At 42.4% G+C, this 14,202-nt stretch overlaps 1 protein-coding gene and 1 long non-coding RNA gene across 6 annotated transcripts in view; one reads left to right on the top strand and one right to left on the bottom strand.

Moving 5' to 3' along the window:
* Positions 1-510, bottom strand: part of LOC135215603 (uncharacterized) — a 585,258-nt gene extending 584,748 nt beyond the window's left edge. The window contains exon 1 of one of the 2 annotated variants that reach the window (XR_010314739.1): positions 378-510. This is a non-coding gene — a long non-coding RNA (uncharacterized LOC135215603). The remainder of the gene's footprint in view (positions 1-377) is intronic. The other variant, XR_010314740.1, reaches the window with a different exon arrangement.
* A 157-nt stretch (positions 511-667) lies between these two features.
* Positions 668-14,202, top strand: part of LOC135215601 (alkylglycerol monooxygenase-like) — a 792,850-nt gene continuing 779,315 nt past the window's right edge. For 2 of the 4 annotated variants that reach the window (XM_064250493.1, XM_064250492.1), the window contains exons 1-2: positions 668-1,712; positions 11,968-12,049. The gene's annotated coding sequence lies outside the window, so the exon portion shown is untranslated. The remainder of the gene's footprint in view (positions 1,713-11,967; positions 12,050-14,202) is intronic. The other 2 variants (XM_064250496.1, XM_064250495.1) reach the window with 1 other exon arrangement.

Below are 14,202 nucleotides of genomic sequence, written 5' to 3'. Positions count from 1 at the left end.
ACCATAGGAATGAATGGTAAAACATAACTACGACGGTAAATATCAACGTGCCAATAAATTTGTAACTGATTTGGGCATGAGATCTGTATTTATGATCACAGCATAAAAACTCCTACATAATTAAGTAGGCTAGTTTCAAGTGTAGTGTGGCGAAGATTAAAATTGGCGGAGCACACCTTATCTCAAGCCTTGTATTAATATTAAGTAAATAATATTCATATCCCTTTGTGAATAATACCATATCCATCTGAGGGACAAGCATAAGCAGGAAGTCCACAATTCGTCCTGTGAACATTTTTTTCCTTAATTAGTTTCAGGCAGCCACAATTACCAAGCATTCCTTTGCAATGTTTACAATAACTTCAACATCTACTTACACTCAAATCTACGCGAGAACGTTGAAATGTAAGCGGCACACAATATTTACATATTTCACTTTTGAAACACTGACAGTGACACCACCGGGTCTGATACCTTCCATATTCGTAAACGCAATTATCCACATCCAAACGAGCTTCTTAACTCAATTTTAGCCGTACTTAGATATATGATTTATAAATAACTGCTGCAAAGACAATTTAAATACTTTTAATAATTTTTATTATTAGAAAATTACGTAAAAGAATATTAAAATTTCGACTTATTCTTCCTCAATAACATCGGTGCTCATTGCTAATGAAAGTGAGACTTGCCTCAATAAAATAAGAGGCAAGAAAGTTACACTTGTAAATCGGTGAATGGTAGTTCGGTTGTGAAGTGATTGGGATTTAAAAAAATAGTGAATTTAAATATTGGGCTATTTAGATTTTTGGATATTTTAAGAACATGGAAAGTAATATCAAGTAATTGGATTTTGTGCACCTGTAAACTAGGCTACTTTTGGGGGGAATTCAAGACGAGGCCTGGCAGGCCTGTAGACTGATCACCCAACATAGGCCTAGTTCTGTGACGAAGTTTACATTCATTTGGTGACTGACTAGGAACCATTAATAATAACTACTGGATTCTTTAACTGGGAATTCGGTTATATGAAACGAAGCCCATGAAATCTAACTTAAGCTAATTTAGGAGAGTGCCAAGGGAGACAGGAAGGAAGCCAACATAGTAGTACTACCTAGGTCAGGGAGGAAGTCTTTGGTGAAAATCAGTAACGAACTGGACACTAATAATAAAAAAAATTACGAGAATTTCCAAAGGAAATGTCATGGGAAACCTAACCTATCTTCGCAATTTCTTGTGGTGTTAATAGCTTTGAGGCGTTTTTTTTTTTTTGGTGAGTTGTCGCCGCCAATTTTAGCATACCTAGCCTATACTAGGCCTGGGCACATCATTCAGAAACTTTCAAGGTGCATTTTAAAAGACATGCGCAGTATCAAGGAGACTAGGCCTAGTAACCTGCTTGAACTATAGTTCAACTTAGGCTGTATGTTACAGCTGTTTATAGCAAAAGCTAGTGGAGCCTTTTTTGACTAAGGTAGTATGAACCTGAGGAACCGTGTCGTCAATTACTCGAGAGAATACCCCCAGTAAAACTAGTGATTAGCTAACTGACTGATTACGTATTGTTCTTAGTTGATGTATGGCTGAATTGGAAGTTCTATCATTAATCAAGATAATGTGAGCCATGAACCAACGTTTTTCAATAGATTTTGGAGTCTACCCTAGCCTGTCCTAGGCCTCTAAGAATATTCATCGAGATAGCTGGTAGCTAGGTAAGTTTACAGACTAGCCCATGTAGGTTTTGTAGTAGATAAAGGATCAGTTTATTTTTTAACATATACCTAGGTATGAATTAATTTCCCTAATTTTAAAGCATGTGACAGGTTTTATGGTAGATCCTTTGCATTCACAATTGATCCCTGATCCCTTCTTCATGCCAAGAGCAACCAGATTAGCAGAACCAATGTGCCTTGCTGTAGAACCTCTCAGTTTCGGAGGTCCTTTATTCCACACACCATTGGACTGCGGAACAGTCTCTCCGAGGATCTTCTGCATATGGAACCTCAAAAGTTCAAATACTATGCAATACATTCTGCCATAATGCTATTCAACTTGAATTTCCATACATTTTTATCAGGTTATTAATGTATTAATTTATTTTTTCATTTGAATTAGTTTTGGTCTCTTTATGTATAGCTATCCCTCTACCTTCTCATATTTCTTAATGAGCTCCATATTCTTTTAATGAACTGGATATTGGTACGGCAGCCTTAACCACCCCCGATCTCGGTAGATATTGGTACGGCAGTGAATTACGCGTGCGTGAACCCTTGTTTAACTGCCTCACGCATATCCAAAGACTATATACTGAAGTATATACAGTCTTTGGGCATATCAGTGACAGCAAGAAAAATGGTAACGGAACAGCATGAACTGCGGAATAATACATTAGTTTTCGCCGAAAACATGTTTTCAGGCTTTAACGAGCTGAAGAAAGCCATAGACATCTATGAAGACTCAAACTTTAAAAAATTTGGGTAATTCATGGTATATACGTAGGTCACGAACGATCGAATCGGCCCTGAAAAGAATTCCGAAGAGGAGATTCAAAGAGGATTATATATAAAAAAAAATATACACACTACCATCATACCTTTGGTGACTTTCTCGGCCCTTTATTCTGCCCGACATCGGCAGTTGCAAGGGCCGTTATACACTTTACAATATTCTTTTAATTCACTTCATTGGGTAGGTATATTGCAGCTGTCGGAGAAGACGATAGAATTTACCAGGTAGTGAAATGGCAAAGTTAAACCAAACTTTCAGCATTATTCCATTAAAATCGGGATAGTTGTTGTTTTTGTAGTACAAAAAAAAGCGGGACAAAATTCACAAAAGCTAAACAAACAAAAAAAGGGGGACAGATGTTCAAAAAGCGTGACTGTCCCTCCTAAAAGCCGAACTCTGGTTTACATAATACAGTATGATTAGCAAACTGGTAACGGATACAGCTAACTGCCGTGTATCTACAGCAAGTCAAGAGCGCAAATACGGCACCAATGACAGAATCTGACGTACCCTCACCGCACTATATTATTTGTACGGTGCACAATTCACTGCCGTACCAATATCTACCACGATCGGGATACCGGCTGCCGTACCTATATCCTGTGCCTTCTTTTAAAGCTTGAATTTCAAGTCAGTGGCCGCCTGGTGGTATGTTCCATATGAATAGGATTTATTTACTGAACCGTGATAATAGCAATAAATATTACCAAGGAGGGTATTTCTACAGAAGCAATCCACGGTGGCCTAGACTATGGCAATTGACGTTTTCCTATGTTATTTTACTTACTGAACAAGAATTTAAAGTAATATATATTCGGACGACTGTAATTAACCCCCAGAGGCCAGCGGAGAAATACATTGGACGCCCCAATCTCTAGTGGATGTCGTATCCGCGGTTACGTTCCTTGCAGTTCGTGGGGGGGGAAACTATTCTTTAGAATTACCCTGCAAGAAACGTAACCACGGATACGACATCCACTAGGAATTGGGGCGTCCAATGTATTTTGCCATGTTTAGTACTGGCCCCTGGGCGTTAATTGCAGTCATCCGAATAAATATTACTTAAAATTCTTGTTCAGTAGGTAAAACTGCGTAGAAAAACCGCAACTGCCATAGTCTGGGCCGCCACGGATAGTTACCCTAGATCTACCCCAAGGAGTATTTATGGCACTAGTTAATGTGCATATACAATGAGGGGTAAATTGGAAATTGGATTCAGGCAGGCAATTGGCTTGGTACTGTCCACTTACATGTCAGTAGACTATCATTTGTTCCTACAAGAATATATACCACCTACTTTTCATGTAGATTATTCCCCGACGCAAGCTGGAACTTTCATTGGAACTTGGTTACAAGGTAGTTTATTACAGACAGTAGGAAGGTGAGTGGAGGAAGACCCTCACTGACCTGTTGTCCCTGAGCAATTTTTTGCCAACTGTTTGGTGAAGATGTCTCGCTTCCTAATGTAGCTGAAGTTGAAAATGTTTGTCACCTTGTTCCTCTCAAAACACAAACTATTGCCTTTTATGTAGGAATAACTTTTAGTGTGATACGGAGACAGTCGTAAACCTATTAACAAGGTAATTAATTAGTGGTTATGGGAGGATCCCTACCCCTCACTCAATCTGTCACCAGGCACTTTTTTTTTTTTTTTTTCCCTCACCTAGTGTTTGGTCCCTGTTTATGAATTGTGTTGAGCTAGCTTGCTTTGTTGCAGTCTTGTTTTACGTTACAGGGAAAATCCAAGTACATTACAATGAGTGACAGAAGCATCTTGTGAAGGGCTTCATGCCCATGTTGGGTAATATTCCACTGTTCATTTATGGAGTAAATTGCTGTAGAAAAAGACTAGTAGTATCTTTTCAAGGTTATCAGACAATGTTATTTCTTTTTATGGCAAATACCCAAATAACCCCCTCTCCCTATGGACCTGTTGACAATCACTTGTCACTGATAATGAATTCTGCTGATAACTAGTATGAAAATGGCATTTTATTTAAGTAACTTACCAAATAACTACATAGCTAATAGTTTTTAGAATCGGCAGCTAGAATATAGAAAGTTGTGGGTCACACTATTTTCTAGTGGCTTGGTGACACCTTGCCCACTTTCAACGCCACTTCCAGGGAAAGAGAGGAACAACTTGCAAAAATGGCTTCACTTGGTTTTCTGCCGGCTGATAGCTGTGCTACAGTTGTTAGCTCCAGCTTTGTTTTGAATTCATTCTTTTGGTTGACATTTTCATCGTACTTGGTGAAATATTCTTGGATTATATAGCCTTATGGCATGTTTAGGTAGAGTTAGGCTGTGTTATTAATTACTGATATTGCAATACACCACCTGAATTAGCCCAGGTCACTGACCAGCCTAAACTATATCCTAACAGAATTACTTATAACTGGGTAATTTTTTAACTGCCAGTGCTACCAACGCTGCAGGTAAACTCCATCTACTGAGTTACCTGTACTACCATTGTGTTGCCAGAACTGGCTGGCAGAGCGCTCCCTTCAATTGCTTCCTGTTTGCTCAAGTGTTAGGACGCATCCTAGCTCAAGTGAAAATTTGGTCTGTTTGCCCGAACCTCACAGATTTTGGCCTGCATTTTCAGTTGATAAATTTTGGATTATGTTTTGGATACAATTTGGACCTCTGCTGGATTTTGGGCTTGACTAAGACGTTGTTGGACTTTGCTAACCATGGGCACACCTCAGAAAGAGACTTCCCCAGCTGTACCTTCGAAGACTTTTTCATCTGCTACGCCCCCAGAACAACTCTGCAGCGGCGATGGGGCAGTGCATCGGTCTTGTATTGCCTGCAAAAAGCGGATGAGCACCCTAAAGCATGACATACATTCATGTTGCATTAGTTGTAGGGAGGTACAGTGTGGAGTCCAACAGAGATGTCAGGAGTGTAAGGACTGGTCATTGGACCGGATGGAGAACTATTTAAAACACAGAAAGGCTCTAGCTTCAAAGAACAAGCATAGGGTAGCAGAACCTAGGTAAGAGGGGGAGAATTTAGAGTCAGTATTGTTCAAGAAATTAATAGATAGGTTGTCACTAAGTATGACTAGTCTTTTTGCTGATTTAATGACAAAATTAAACCAAGATAGGGATAGTAATAGGAGTGTGGACTCTAACCGTTTTCTTTTTCAGCTCCCCTGCCTGTTCCAGAACCAGCCCTAATGGGTGCCGGGGATTATGGGGAACTGCAAGCCCAGAGGGCAGGATCCGCTAGTCCCCCCTGGAGCGGAGCAGGCAGTGTCTGCAGCCGAATCCCCCTTAAGGGGATCGGCCGGTTTCCGACTTTTTTAACGACAGGATGTTGATATATAGGGGTTTTGTTAAAGGATATTGTGTGGAACTTATGGGAAAAAAATTTTTGTTCAGTGACCTTAGGTTTTGTGACGCCAGAGCATTTTTCGGCCAAAAATGGCCATTTTCAAAATGCATCTCCTCCTCTGCTTTTTGGTTTTAAGGGATGAGATTTGAACCACGTATAAAACACATATGAACCTTTGATATAAAGCCGGGATTTTTGATTTTTCAATTATTTTTCGAGATATGAATTTTTTTTTTTTTATGAAATTTTCCCGGAAAAATTCCAGGAAAAAAAATTGCCAAAAATCAGAAACTCAAAATATTAAAAATCCCTGGCTTTTTTTCAATCTACCATGTTTCCCCATATTATATATGAAATTTCATTTAGATTGGTCCAATACTAAGGGAGGAGATACATTTTGAAGGTGAAAAAACTTATGTTTTGAGAAACGGGGCCTTCAAAGTTTTAGGTCATAAAAAAAGGTAAAAGACTGTGTTACCATTAATTTTATGGTTTTATTTTTTATTTTTGAGTATTAATGCAAAATTATTATGAATAGGAATATTAATTAATTGCTTATCTTTGTGCTCCAGCAAGCTTAGTCTTGTGTGCTGTGTTCCAAAATTTTGAATGAAAACTTTCATTCGCGTTTTGTAAGTAAGACCGCGAACGCAGCGTTCAAGCAATTCTTTCTCAGACAGGGCTTCATACACAGCCTTTATTTTCCTTTCACTCTCAGCATCTAAATTGATAACTGTTGAAGATCTCTTGAACTCTATTTTCTCTCTTTCTTTACCCATTGCTATGCTGCGCTGAAAATAGCACCAAGAATCTTCCCCTTTTGGACAAAGTCCATGACGTTGATTTTCTTTGGAACTGAATATATGGTTGGATGATGCCATTATTTCCTTCTTCATATCAATCCATGATTTACCAATATTACGGTGGATTGCCCTGCCATAATAATTAATCATTATGCTAATGTTTGTATCCGACAATTGTTGGAGACGGACATATCTTTTTAGGACATATCTTTTTTACTAGTGTCTCAAGTCATCCCTTGCCAAATGGATCCTCGAAATTACTTTGCATCCACAATTCGGTATTCGTGATTCATGTAATTTTTCAAGTCTTGCTTCACTTATTATTATCATTTTATTTTCACTATCGTTGATAATATCAGCCTCCGATCTACTGCTTTCTTCTTCTAAAATATCTTTGCCCTTTAGCAGTGATGAACGAATAAAGGGACGATTAGGGGTGGATGTGGTTGGCCTCTGGACAGCAGAGATCATAGCGTGCGCCATTTGCTGCGCGGCCTCTCTCTCTCTCGTCGTCGCTTCATTCCCCTCTATGGCACTAGTTTCTTGAATTCTCTGTTCTACTTCTTCGATGGGCATATCCAATTGGCTTTTCCGCATTCTAGAGGCATGAAGTGAAGTCTTGGACCTTTTAGGCATGGTGGAAAAACTAAAAACACCGCAGAAAACACAGAGTTCAGTCAAGGCTAGCGAGCGTGAAAAAATGCGACCCTATAACGTGCAAGTTTTATAGGCAACTGTTGGCCAGTGGGCACGCGCTGAGCCTCATGACTCATGATGCGTGCTTTGTCTTGTCTAGGAATAACTAAGAAGGTACCAATTAGGCTATTATTGACATTATATATTTCATTTCAAAGGAAGTTTTCGTAACATATATCACAAAAACTATACCAGACTAAATCATTTGCGCTACTGGTGTTTTGTGGGTATAAAGTTATTGTTACATTTCAGGCCATAACTAGAAAAAAGTAAGGCGAATTTTAGCATAATTACTTCGTGGGACACATTCTTGTATGCTCTACGAAGCCATAGAATTTTTTTCAGCAAATCGAATATGTTTCATATTTTTTGGGGTTTTTTAGGCAGCCGATCCCCAAATTAACCCCTAAAAGTGTTAAGTAAAAAGGGTGATTTAGTAGTAGGCAAGACCAACACTGTTAGTGATCTTAGTGTAGATTTTAAGGATGAGAAGTTACAAGAGCAGTGGCTTTCAGGTTCAGGTTCGATGGCTTTTGCAGGATCGCCCTTGGATCCTGCGGAAGTTGTGTTTTCGTTATACTGTTCTATTCAGGCATATTGGACGTAGGTTGGGGAGCTCTTCTTATGGATTGCAAGGTTTCAGGAGTTTGGACAGAGTCTCGGAAAGCCCTTCATATCAACGTCAGAGAACTCCTGGCCGTGTTCCTGGGCCTTCAGGAATTCGTTCATCTAGTAGAAGGTCAGGTCGTGGCTGTTTCATGCATAGAAATCCACACCCCTGTCTTACATTTGGAAGGGGGGGGGGGGGGGGTTACTTGCTCGTTCACATTTTACTCGCCCAGGACAAGGGCATTTGTATTTTGTTATTTCCTTGCTAAGTCAGCAGTGAGCCCACAACTTCAAGGAACTCTCCACTTGTAGAGGAGACGCATGGTCTAGCTACCATTCTGCTAAGTAAGCAGAGCGCCAACCGGAGGCATTACTGTAAGGACAACATTTGGGCAAATGTTTGCCCTTCCATGGCAAAAATCTCTATATCCATATGTTGTCTCTTTTCTTCCAGGAACTAAAATGTAGAGCATTTTGCTCCCTTTCTTTAATGTGTATATGTCGGGAATCCATTTTCTCTATGTAAAATTATTCATGTATTTTCGTCTGTGAAGAAACACATTCACAGCGGGGCCTCTGTCCCTTTTTGTATATGTTTGTTTGTGTGTGTGTGATGGACACTACGCTTCCGTCCCCATGCCACCTTATGTATACAGCCTCATTTGTTGAATAAAGTCAGTTCGTTTGCTCTCCTCGTATTGCTCAGACTTCTCAATTGGTGATCCAGGAGTAGGTAACCCAAGCGGTTTTGGCTTTGCCATTAAGGGACTATAACCGTCGCTCACCTTCAGAGAACCTTTAACAGACCCATACGACGCCTAGTCTAGGTTCTCTAGTACTCCTCAGTGCCATTAACGGACTCACAACAGCATTTCTTCACAGAGGTGTTTTGGTGTTCAGTCTTAAGGTTTGGTCTGATACTCACGACTTCTCCTCGACCGTAAGCATGAGTCTGACAATACAATGGAGAGTTCAGAGCATTCATTCGACTCATCTGTGTCCGCCTCGACCCTGCAATCCATGAGACGATCCTTCTTCGCGCTCGAGTCCTCCTCGATGCCCATGCCTGCGCCCCGGACGACTGCACCATCAGACCCCCACCATGTCAAGCTGCCACCCTTCTGCAGTGAGGACGTCAGAAGATGGCTGCAGCAGGCAGAAATACAGTTCCGGATCCACGGCATCACCCAGGACAGCACCAAGGCGGACCTCATCGCCGGGACCCTCACAGCGGATGCTTTCAAACGCATTGCCCCACGGATGTGCAGCCATCCAGGGGAGCTGCCCTTCGAAAGCCTGAAGAGGGAGTTCATCCAGGCCTTCTCCCTCCCAGTTCCCCCAGCAAGCTGCCCAAATTTTCAACCTTATGGTCAACCCCATGACCATCTCGGATCCCAGACTGGCCTGGCACAAGCTCCAGGACCTGGTCCTCCTTCCAGAGGTGGACTACCAAGGACACAGGCAGTTGGTGAGCATCCTCCGCCAACTCTTCCTTCGCCAGCTCGCGCTTGAAGTCCGAAGCCAGATCCCTAATGCCGAGACCATGGAGATAAAAAGTCTGGTGCAGTGGGCTTTTGTGCTGTTTACCGCCGCACAAGCTGCAAAGCTCTCCTCTCCTCCGTCAGCCAACAGCCTACAGCAGGAGGACACGGTTGGTGCAGCATACCAGTGATCACCAAAGCCCCTCCCAGACGTTGGGTGGTGCTGCTTCCACCGCCAGTTTGGCAGCAAGGCATGGAATTGTGAGCACCCTTGCTCTTTCCACCCCTCAAAAAACGATGGAGGCAGTGCCCAGAACAACCCCCCATGGCAGCGGCAGCATCGAAGTCCCAACCCATGGGCTTCTACGTCCAGGACAGCATCTCCGGCCTCAGGTTGCTGATTGACACTGGTGCCATGCAGTCGGTGTACCCTTCGTCTGCAGAAGATCGCAGCCGCACCCCCGACGAACTGACCATCCTCGTAGCTGCAACGAGGACGCCCATCCGCACCTATGGCACCAGGGCCCAGACCATCGTGTTCCTGGGCCAGACCTATACCTAGCCCTTCGTCCTCACTGACGTACGGACCCATCTCCTGGGGGCGGATTTCCTCGCCCACCACGGCCTCTTGGTGGACGTGGCCCACCAGCGCCTTCTCGATACTGAGATCTGCCTCTCCCGCCCACTCGCCAGAGGACCAAGGGCGCCCACCATCTACTCCATCCTTCCCCACCACAGATATGCCTCCCTTCTCCAGGAGTTTCTGGATGTCTTCCGCCCCAAGCTTCGCCAGGTGGCTGGGGCCGTGCCCAAGCACGGTGTCTTATACCATATTGAGACCAAGGGCCCCCCCTCACACGAGCCAAGTTCCGCCGCCTCCCGCTGAAGCTCCTCCAGGAAGCCAAGACCGCGTTCAAAGAAATGGAGAAGATGGGGATCTGTAAAAAGGCAATGGGTCCTTGGGTGTCCCCCCTCAACATGGTGAAGAAGGCAGACAGTACGTGGAGGACCTGCGGTGACTACCAGCGCCTGAACCTCGTCACCACGCCCGACAGCTACCCCCTGCCAAACTGCTGGACCGCACCAGGCCCCTCCACAGCGCCAAGGTCTTCTCCAAGATTGACTTGTTAAAGTTGTATTTTCAAGTCCCCATCCATCCCGATAACATTCTGAAGACAGCGATCATCACGCCCTTCGGATCCTTCATGTTCGCCTTCTCCACCTTCGGCCTGCGGAATGCTGGAGCCACCTTTGAAAGCCTCATGGATAGCATCCTCGGTGGTTTACCCTTCTGCACCTGCTATGTGGACCATATTCTTATCTTCCAGATCGCCGGAGGGGCACCTGAACCACATCCAGGCCATCCTCAAGCACCTACAGGAGAACGGACTTGTTGTCCATTTTGACAAATGCACCTTCAGCGCAGAGAAGGTGGATTTCCTTAGCCATGAAAATAAAGCAGCAGGAGTTTGTCCCATGGGGTCAAAGGTGGCCACAGTGTAGAAGTTCCCAACACCGATGACTGTCAAGGCCCTCCCAAAATTCATCAGGATGGTGAATTCATTATTACTGTAGGTTTGTCGCATACATCACCGGCACCATGTACCCTTTGACCGAGGTCCTGAAGGGCAAACCTTCGCCCAAACCAAGTCTTCCTTCAGCAGGGCCACCACCCTGGCTCACCAGGACCCCGACGCGCCCCAAACGCTCACTACCAATGCCAGCAACATTGCGTGCGGCGCCGTCCTGGAACAGCTGGTAAACGGAGTCCCCACACCGCTTTAGCAAGAAGCTCAAACCCGCCGAGATTCGCTACAGCACATTAGACCGTGAGCTTGCCGCCTATCAGGCCGTCCACCACTTCAAATATCTCCTAGAGGGTGTCCCCTTCACAATAAGGACAGACCACCAGCCGCTGGTCCATGCCTTCATCAAGGCGGGCGACGCCTGGTCTACAAGGCAGTAACGTCATCTCGCGGCCGTCTCCGAGTTCGGGTGTTCCATCGAGTATGTCCCTGGTGGAAGAAATCCCGTAGCCGACGCCCTCTTGAGGGTCGAGGTCAACTCCCTTCACTTATGCGTCAACTACGAAGAACTAGCGCATGAACAAGCCTCCAACCCCGAAGTACCAGCCTTCTGGACCGCCATCACCGCCCTTCGCTGGGAGGACATCCCCTTCACGTTCTGCATATTTATGGTGTATAGCTTGTACTTCATTGGCAGTATTCTCCCTTTTGAAGAGCCCCACAAAATCTGAAACAATAGATTATAAAGCATAAGATTTTTTCATTTGAATGCTCTGCTCTCAACCCCCAATTTGGTGATGTTTGTTAACTTGAGGGTAGGAAGAGATTTGGCCTTCTGTGGCATTAAACAATTAGTTTTCATTTTTACTGGTCCACCACAATCTTTAGGCAGTAGTCAAAGCTCTTGATATGGATTTTTTTTTTAATAATGAAAATATTGAGAATTTTTATATTCCTTGAAATAATGTGGTTCAAGTTTTTTCAAGTCTCTTTCATTTGCAGATGCAGGCTGATAGAGTACACTACTAATATTGGTGCATTTATCCATTATAGGCAGTCATAAATGTAACATCCTCATTCAAAGGTAAGGGTTTATGAGTATGTAAAAAGTATCTCATTGTTTTCTGCGGTGGAAATGCATTTGAAATGTTCAAGTAATATTCATTGTTACTATTGTTATACATTCAGAATTAATCGTGGATGATTATATTAGTTAACTTATGGTCCAAAACCAGCTTCCAGAGTCTTTGGCAAGATATCAATTTGTTATATTTTTGCATGTACGTAATTCAATGTATATGTATATTTAGTTAAAATATGGAGTTCTCCAGCCAATCTGTACACTGTGGCAGAAGTGTTTGTAAGATGGGTGCTTCATAAAAAGGGCCTACTTGAGGGAAAAATTTTCTCTCTCTCTCTCTCTCTCTCTCTCTCTCTCTCTCTCTCTCTCTCTCTCTCTCTCTCTCTCTCTCTCTCTGTTTTACTTAATCATTGTCCATCATGTATGTACACTGTCTTCCTCTGTTTCATTAGTTTAAAGTTTTGTGGTGTCCATAATCATGTTCTGTATTCATTTCCATCAAGTAAAATTGTTTCTGGTATGAGATTTTCCTCTACTTCCCCATACAATATTTGGTAATATAAATTAAATAAAAGTAAAGAAGCACAAGTAGTTGTATGCGAATAGTAACGTGATCTAGATATATATAGTCAAGTTAGCAATTAGATGAATTATATTGAGAAACTTCTTGAAAGTGCCGCATTTCCTCAAAAGCCTAGAATTTCAAACTACAGCATTTACTTTATCAGTTATATCAGTTACCAAAGCTAGTTTGATCTATAATAGGTAGAAATTCCAATTATGAGGAAAACAAATTAAGGTTCTGTTAATTGCTCTACTACTTCAGAATATAAATTCTTCTTAAAGATCTTCCAAAGTAATGTATACATAAATTAGTAATGATAAATGGCTAAATCAGCAAATTTTCAAAGTTAGATGGTACTCATGCAGTGCAATGGAATGATTTTAGTTTTTCTGGAAACACCTTCAGAATTGCTTATCAGAATGTTGGTTCAAGAGCAAGTATTCATACATGGGATGCTTTAGAGCAAGTATTGCACAGTTTTCTATAAAGTTCATAATGAATTTGTCCCTATCTACATATTGCTGTACTACAGAGAATTTTTGGTAACTAGTCCTTATAAAAAAAAAGTATCTTATGAGAGTTATTAAGAATAGGTAGAATGGTATGCACGACACTTTACTGAGATTTAATCTATGGGTCCCATTTGTGATAATGTTGGGAGTGGCTCAGTTGTGGTGCCAGTCACCAGAACCTAATAAACTCAACCCTAGTCAGCATGGGATAAATTGGAAGAGCACTCTCACGGAGGATCTGGTAAGAATGGTGATGTCATGCATCCAGTAATTTAACTGTACCCTGTCTGGAAGGATCCATTCAGTGCCCTATTTGAGAGGAAAGAATCAAGCTGCCAATCAAGTCAGTTTCAAGAGCTGATCATAAAACAAGTTGTGGCAGCTTCTTTCTGTCACCCTGCTGTCCAAGCTGTCTGTTACTTCTTGTGCATCTGTGGCATTTTCTGCCAGTTTCACCTTGAACCTTTCTACTTTTTTAATTTATTTTCTAGGTTTTGCTGTCTTGCTGTCCAATCACTCCAACTCCCTATTGTCCTGAGTGCTAAATTGCTGAAGGTGCCCAGTTCTCTGCTTTTTAGCCTAAATTTCATTAATCCAGGAAACCATGATCAAAGGCCATAATGGAGGACGTTGCGAGTTTTTGATGTGAAGTGAATAAACTCTTATATTCCTACAGAAATACCTTGTTTGCTTCTGTATTAGATGCAGTGGCACATTGGACACACCCATCCTCCCTGTTATGCAAGCATATATTACAGAAAATTACGTTGATGAAAAAACTCATGTTGAGGAGTAAAGTTTAGGTGCCGTAGAAAGAGGTGCTCCAATAGATGGATGTTACTCAGCTTAACATTACTACTCTAGAACCCTTCCAGGGCTTTGAAGGGCAGAGCAACCAAACTTTTAGATGTGGTGTGCCTTCAGCACCAGGCCCTACAAAATTGAAAGAAGCCCAGGATTATTCTTCTCAAAAGGGCTAGGTGTCTTCCCAGACTTCCATTCATATTCTCTTCTTATTTTCCATCCGTTCCCAACAATTGCTTCATAGTGCAACTGTGAGTTTTTCCTCCTATTACACC

Source organism: Macrobrachium nipponense, chromosome 5, assembly GCF_015104395.2.
Source record: "Macrobrachium nipponense isolate FS-2020 chromosome 5, ASM1510439v2, whole genome shotgun sequence".
In the NCBI taxonomy this organism is placed as follows: Eukaryota; Metazoa; Arthropoda; class Malacostraca; order Decapoda; family Palaemonidae; genus Macrobrachium; species Macrobrachium nipponense.
This window is presented reverse-complemented; position numbering and strand designations above follow the sequence as displayed.